This window comes from Crocodylus porosus, unplaced genomic scaffold, assembly GCF_001723895.1.
Source record: "Crocodylus porosus isolate Cpor-Errol unplaced genomic scaffold, CroPor_comp1, whole genome shotgun sequence".
NCBI classification, from domain to species: Eukaryota; Metazoa; Chordata; order Crocodylia; family Crocodylidae; genus Crocodylus; species Crocodylus porosus.
Window position 1 is genome coordinate 25,949,830 of NW_017728914.1, and position 7,349 is coordinate 25,957,178.

Sequence of the window (7,349 nt, forward strand, 5' to 3'; positions counted from 1 at the left end):
GTGCCCCCCCAGATGTGTGCAGGGTGAGGGCAGGTGGGCTACAGCCACCTCAAAATTCACCATAGCTGTCCCATAGTTCTCCCTGCCAGTGCTGCTGCTGCCCACCCCGAGGACAGCCCTGGCCCATCCCCCACCCCTCTGGGAAGAGGCTAGTGTAGTCCCTGGCCTTGCGCCTGCAGCAAGCATCCTGCTCTCACCATGTGAACAAATCAATGGAGGCACATGCCCCCATGCCTCCCCCGGGGTGTGCAGTGGTGGGGAGCCACCTCCCCTCCCAACCCCTCTGTACCCCTCCGTCACCATGGGGGCCTCAAACTTCCCCCCGCATGCCCATTCCTTCCTTACAGATGCTGCTCTCCCAGCTGCCAGGGTGTATTCTTGTAAATTGGCTATCAGGTCGGTATTGGCCAAAATGGCTGATTCATAAGCAGCTATTAGTATTGGCCAAGAAAATCTTTATTGGTGCACCCCTAATAAATGTAAAGCCTGATGTTTGGCTAAGAAATGTGCAGGCCTTATCTTGGGCTTGGTTTAAACTTACCTCTGCCACCACTGCCAAGGCACCAGAGTACAGGCATACCAATTCATGACTGCATTCACCCCTTGTGCTTTCAGGTGCACCATGGGAAGGCACCAGGTATTGAAAGGACCATGGCAGCTGCCTGATGGTGCACAAGTACCTACCATTGCCTTCTGCCAGCAGCCAGCTCTAGTTTGCTTGGAAGAGGTGGCATCACGCTGCTGGCCCAAGGAGTTGTTCTGTCAGAGGAGCTTTAGACATGGAGGCACTCAAGGTTTTACATACATCTTCACTGGGAAGACCAGCTTCCTTCTGCTTGCCATGCATGGAGCGGCAAGCACCTACCCCATCTCATTTCTCCGTAAGGCTCTGAGAGGAAGTCACTTCAGCCTACTTTACAGAACAGCAGATGGTCAGTCAGCTGGAATAGTCTTCAGGACAGTTTCACAATGAATGTGTCACGGCCTGATAACCCCCAGACTACAAGGGCTCGTGCATCATGCGGAGAAATGAGAACCCGCTTTTTAAAAAATCTCCCTCAAGAGTATAAGCCTGGTTGTTTGACTCAGGAGTCAGCTAGTTGTCATCAGCATGACAAAGCACAGAAAGGCAATAATCACCTGAACTAGGATTTTGCTTCTGTGTTGAGAACTGCAAAAGAAGGTGCTGGGATGTCTGTGAACTATGTGCCTTTCCCCTCCGTTCCTCCAACCCTATTCTCATTCCCAGTCCTCCTGATCCCAAGATCTCCAAATTGGCCTCTGCCGAAGCAAAGGGCAGAAGTCATGAGAAGGGCTAACATGACTTGACAGCGCTTGCTGCCTTCTGTTGAGCAAACCACTGTTTCCTGAACTGAGGTGTCAGACATAAAATACTAGACAGAACAGAGCAACTGCCACTGGTGACGAACAACGGTGCTCTTTTCTCAATAGCAAACTCGCCTGTCTGCCATTCTGCCCTTGTACAGCCCTTGTGAGGATGCGGGTGAGAAATTCTACTCCAGCATGGAGTTTGGAATTGATTTCTTACTCCAGCTGTTGTAGTTTCTATTCAGTAATGGACACACTGGAAATGCCTGTGGACTTTTGGCCCCAAAAGCCCAGTCTAATGCTACCCCAAGCTAGTGGAAGGCTTCCAAATGATTTCAGTGAGGACCAGGCAGATCGCTTATTCTGTAGTCCTGGACCTAATGCACTGTCTGCAGAGGCATCCATCCTTCTCTTTATTTTTCTTGAGGTTTCTGTCTCATCAGGAAGCAGCACTATTCCTTTGACCAGGTACAAGGCTAGCCAAGAGACTCCAGCAGGATTGAGGGCCCTTTATAGATCCACCAGTTGCGTGTTGTATGAACAATATTGTGTTGCTCTCGCCCTTATACGGTGCTCAGAAGACTGCAAAAACACGTTTACACTCCAGCCTGGGTCTGCAGGACAGCAGTGTTGCTGCTTTGGTGTAATAACTACTCCCAAGCACAGATCATTAGATAACAATTTCTGTGGTCAGGCAGCAGTGGCTTTGATGCTGCCAGTGCTCAGACAAGAATAAAGCCATAATGTCTCAGCATAGCAATAATATTTATAGACCCCTTGGTCACCTTTACAGTTGTTACATAGATGCATCCTCACTACAGCTTTATACAGTAGGACACTGAAGCTTTAGGACATGGCCAAAAACTTGTTTGCCATGACAGAGGGAGTCTCAGTTGGAAGAGGAATTAGGGTGAAGTCTTGACCCCACTCAAGTCACTTGGGGAATTTGAGTTCATGGGTCCAGGATTTTACCTTGGACATCAGATTTCCCTATGCCCCATGTGCTAGGCTCCCAGCACTCAGTTAAGCCTCTTGCAGTCACCTCATTTGCTCACTCTCCCCACCCTGGTAGTTTTCCAGTACTTGGCACCCAGGGAGCTGTAGAGAGTTTTCTTGTTGCAGCAGGGAGATCACCGCAGGCAATGTGGTGCATAAAGACTTCCATGCTGTCTTTTCTTGGGTGTTGGGTTACATTTCTCATCTTTTGAGGTTGGCTTCTACACCAAATTCTCAGGTGAGCCATTTCCTGGTAAAGTCTAAGCAGCCTCATAGGAAATCCAAGCAGTGCTTTTGCCATCTCCCCGTGTCTAGGGCTTTCTTTTTCAACAGCCTCTCCTTGCATGTGGGATGCCAAAGCCAGAACAAGGCTTCTCTGCTGTACGGCACAGCATATTTTGAAGTGGAGTAATGACCCAGACTGGAGTTTTTTCTGAGGGAGCATATGGGGCCCAAATTAAACCATCTGTATAAATTGCAGTGATTGATGCTGTCTAGAAACCTGCAATGACTCACATTTCTAGCAAAAGCTTTCTTGCTTACCCAAGGCATTTTACTAAACAAAGGTGCTATTTTAATGTGTCATATGTTGTAGTTATTAAATGTTGTGTAAAAGTAAACCTTAAATTCATCATCCAAAGCCCAGTGAATGATGAATCAGCATTAATAGGAAACTGCATCTTTCCCCTTTTAAATAAAGTCTCGTCAATAAAATTAAATCTTCCCCTGACAAAAAAAAGATAAAGTCTAGGTGATAGCTCTGAGCAAGTCAAAAGGCATCTTACTGATGAGCTTGTTTCTGCTAGTACTGCTAATACAGGGCTGGGCAGAGTCCGGGCCAGGCCGGATCAGGCCCGTGGTGGACTCTATTTCCCAGCAGCACCTGCCTGCATCACGCAGCAGCTGGTTTCCATGAAGACCCCAGCAGCGGCAGGGCCAGGGTTGCCATGGAGACCAGCCCAGCCGCGCTGGCGGGGAGCTGCTCCGGGGCAGTGACAGCGCGGTCCGGAGCCAGGGCAGAGCTGCGATCCACTGCCCGCATGCCCCAGGCAGGAGTTTGCAGGCAACGGATTACGACTCCGCCCCGGGTCCAGACCACGCTGTCACCACTGCCAGATCCCAGCCCGAGCCCCGAAGCAGCTCCCCACGCAGCCGCACGCCCTGCATTGCTGCTGGGGCTGGTCTCCATGGAAACCGTGGCCCCACGCTGTCGCAGCACCCTTGCTGCTGGGGCGGAGGGAAACCCGCCGCAGTGATGCTGGCAGGGGCTGCTGGGAAACGAAATCCGTCCGCTAGCCGGATGCACTAATTTCACCCACCCCTGTGCTAGCAGCAGAGAGGGATAAGGCTGTTCATAGAGCTGTCCTTCACAGCAGCACATCCCAGGGAAGCCACCTCTGCTTATCTAGTGTCTACTAAAGTGCTTGGGTTTGTTTGCATCGACCCCACAACTCTAGGTTTTCTTAACCCAAGTGGGTAGAAGAAGTGATCTGGACAGCAGACAATTACAGCCCCTAGGAAAGCCTGCAGTCTGTACCACGCTGGAGGCTCCCCGTGGTAGGTTTTATTTAACCTAGTGAGAACCAGGCCCACTATATCCGTCTCAAAACTTCTCACTGAAGCTGGTGGGAGTTGAAGACCATCCACACAAGGAGGTACGGGAAGCAGAGACAGCATTCAGTGCCACAAAGGATCAGGCACACTGCAACCCATGCTTGACTTCACACACCATTTTTGCCTGCATAAAGACAAACGTCACCAGCCTCCCCTGCTCTGCCTGGAGACAGCACAATACAGGACTCATGTCTTAAACACTCTGAGAAGGAACAAGCTGAATGGAGAAATGCAATGAGAAGGAAATATGGGGAGAAGCATCAGAAAGTAGAGGCCCAGCCTGAAAAAGGCAGAAGAGAAAGCAGAGCAAATCCAAGACATGGCATCTTTGCGCCTGGTCTCTCAGAGCCAGAGCCTGCTTCTTCTACAGTAAACGCTTACCGTGTTAGAGATACCCCTGTGTACACAGATACCTTGAGGGATTTCTAACTCTCCTGGTCAAGCCTCTGCCCTCAGGTTGGTTACCAACACAGCATTTCATAGCACTTCTCTTCAGCTCGTCATTCTGTGCTCTCTCAGCCAGTCCCTGCTCTACCAAGTCACTGTTACTGCAGCCGTAACTCACAAAGGCCGAGACATCTGGAGCTGATAAAGCCTTTACTAATTATTTGCAACTCCCCTTCACAAGAGGAGTGAAGCACATGTAGTGCAATGCCCTTGTTAGTTTGAACTACAAATAACATTACAAATATGAACCATTCCTGGACACCAGGTCACACAGAACCCATCAGAAACCAACACCCATTAGAGACAGAGTTGCTCGAACCAGACCCAAGTTGTGTTCAGCCTAGAAACATACACGTCTGTTCAAGAGCCCTACAGTTTTCCCCACTCCCTTACCATATCCCTAATTAACTAGTCTGGGTATGTCCCACCCAAGAGCTGGGAAACACCCTTATACAGTTCACTCAGGACAGCAGCATTGCGTCTCTAGGTTTAATTAGCACCATGCATTGGAAATGGACTTGAACACAGCAGTCAATAGTGATTTAACAGCAGAGTACTTAACTGTGAGTAGGAGATCACAGGAGGTAACCCCATACAGCTCCAGGCCTCTCTGTCTTTTCAGAGCCTACCAGGCTGTGCTCCTTAGAAGCTGCACTTTCCATACACCCACAGGTAGAACAATACTAGAAAAGGAAAGCATTATTTTTTTCTTTCCCTCCTCAACCACAGCAAGGAGCAAGCACAAACTCCAGGCAGACTGAGGTGTCCCTACAGCTGTGGCTCTACAACTGGACCTATCTCAGAATCCCCTGCTTTGGGATATATGAAACAGCTGGCTCATTCCTCTCCCATGCAGCACTAGCTAGCATTAAACTAAAACCCCTGTTAAGATGATGAACAATAGTAACTGAATATGCTCTCTTATAAAAACCTTAAAAACAGAAGTTAACTCTGAAGGTGTAGATAAACTTTGGAGCTAACCCAGAAGACGTAGACACACAGAGAGAGAGTCAGACATCCACATGCCCCAATTAAAGCATTCAAATAGGCATAAGGTCTGCCTATAGTGTAAACAGCAACATACTTCACTGGGCAGGGTCTATACTGCAGGTAGGACCTTTGTGTTTGCAGTAACTCTGCCTCCTACTTCCTTGCCCTCCCTTCTTTATGGGCTGAAGGATACAGCCTTCAGTTATGCTTGCAAATTAACACTGTGGTGTGTAAGAACCTGTCAGAAGTGGCTAGATCAACTCCTCTTACAATATGGCATGTATAGCAGAGCAGTATTAAGTTAGTGCTCAGAAGCCCAGGTGTTAGGCTCTGTTCAAACTAAGAGGTTTCTGTGGTCTCTGTCTAAAGTCCTCACCTCATCTAGTGAAAACAGTCGCAGAGAGAGAACAACACGCTCAGATATACTCTGTGTGTATGTCATGTTAGGACACATTTTCTCTCTCTTCAGAAGCAGATCTATTCAGATGTTTTTCATCATCTTTGTTCACTATAGCCCCAGACATATTTGGCACCTTCCTTTGTGGAAAAACCAAGCCTGTGGTTATGTGCGTTGGACTAATACACCTGAAACAGCAGATACAGTGCAGGCTTGTACAGTAAGATGCAGGAAACGTGAGCATCTTCACAGGCACAGCTACCTCATTTCTAGTCTTGAAAAGCTTCCTAACGCTCTAAAACACTTACCATTTGTCTAGGCTGTTTGGGATGGGAAAACCCATCTAGCCTTAGTTTTAAATGGGAGAAGAGTGAGACAAGAGCCTCAGAAGAAGCCAGGGGGAGAAAAGAGAAAGTGTTGGCAGCAAACAAAGAGTAAGAGGGAAACCTGTGGGGCTCATGGAAGTGGGTATGCTTTTCATGGCTGTTTGACACAGTTGGCAGGAGCCTACTGCAATTATCTTACTTGGTCTAGCAGGTGTAGAGCTGTTAAGGGGATGGGGAGTTTGGGAAAAGAATAAGCAACTTTCCAGTGGATGGCACAAGGTTGCTAAAGATTGCATTTCAAAGACCAAAATGCACCCCAGTGCAACTCAGGAAACCCAGCCAAGCCAGTGAGAAGCAATGAGATAACAGCCACTGTTCAGAAATGAGAACTGAGCAATAAGCATTGAGAGGAAAAGAGAAGTCTCTGGGCCAGTCGGATGTTTCTTTGTGTAACTTTTCCGGTGCAAACACAGCTACTCCCTTATTTACGGTAGTGTAGGGGGATCAGTCAAACCCGTGACAGTTGATGCTGGGGGTCATCACACTGACAGTGATGAGAAGGTGGCCCCATGGTATTTTGGACTACATGGCACAGTAGAGTGAAGACTTTATTCCTCTTCTCATGAACAAGTGCAATTGGAAAGCAGGCTTCTGACACATTCAGTTTAGCACAGGCTGAACTGAGTCACTTCCTCTGGAGCAAAACTCATTAAAAGTAAAAAGGACTCTGAGCTCTGAATTGTTTCAAGGGCTATTTTTAGTTATTTGTATCAGCCTTAGACATGCTAAAAGGCAGAAAATCTCATGCTAAAGAAAGCTTCTGCCTCAGATTCACTAAGATACTTTGGAGCCCAGCTGCAGATGGGGCCTGCTGGGGCTTACAGAAGTGCCTGAAGAAGTTAAAACCTAACTTCTGTCCAACCCTGGGCTCCTGGATAGCTGTGATAGCGTGCTTAATGGCTGGTGGGGTTGCCTTGGTATGTGTTAGTACACATGGGCCTTGCCTGCCACGTGGAGGCATTTTTTTAAAGCTGTAAAAATACTACAATCCTTGGAGGACTAATCTAAACTAGTTAAAAACAGGAATTTATAAGTTGTACTTTGGCAATAAGATCACAGGCTAACCAAGCCGGAACAGAAGCAGCCTTTTGGGTTGTAAAGTGTTGTGGCAATAACGTTCATGAAAGTGTGTGTGTGTGTGTGTGTGTGTGTGTGTGTGTGTGTGTGTGTGTGTGTGTGTGTGTGTGTGT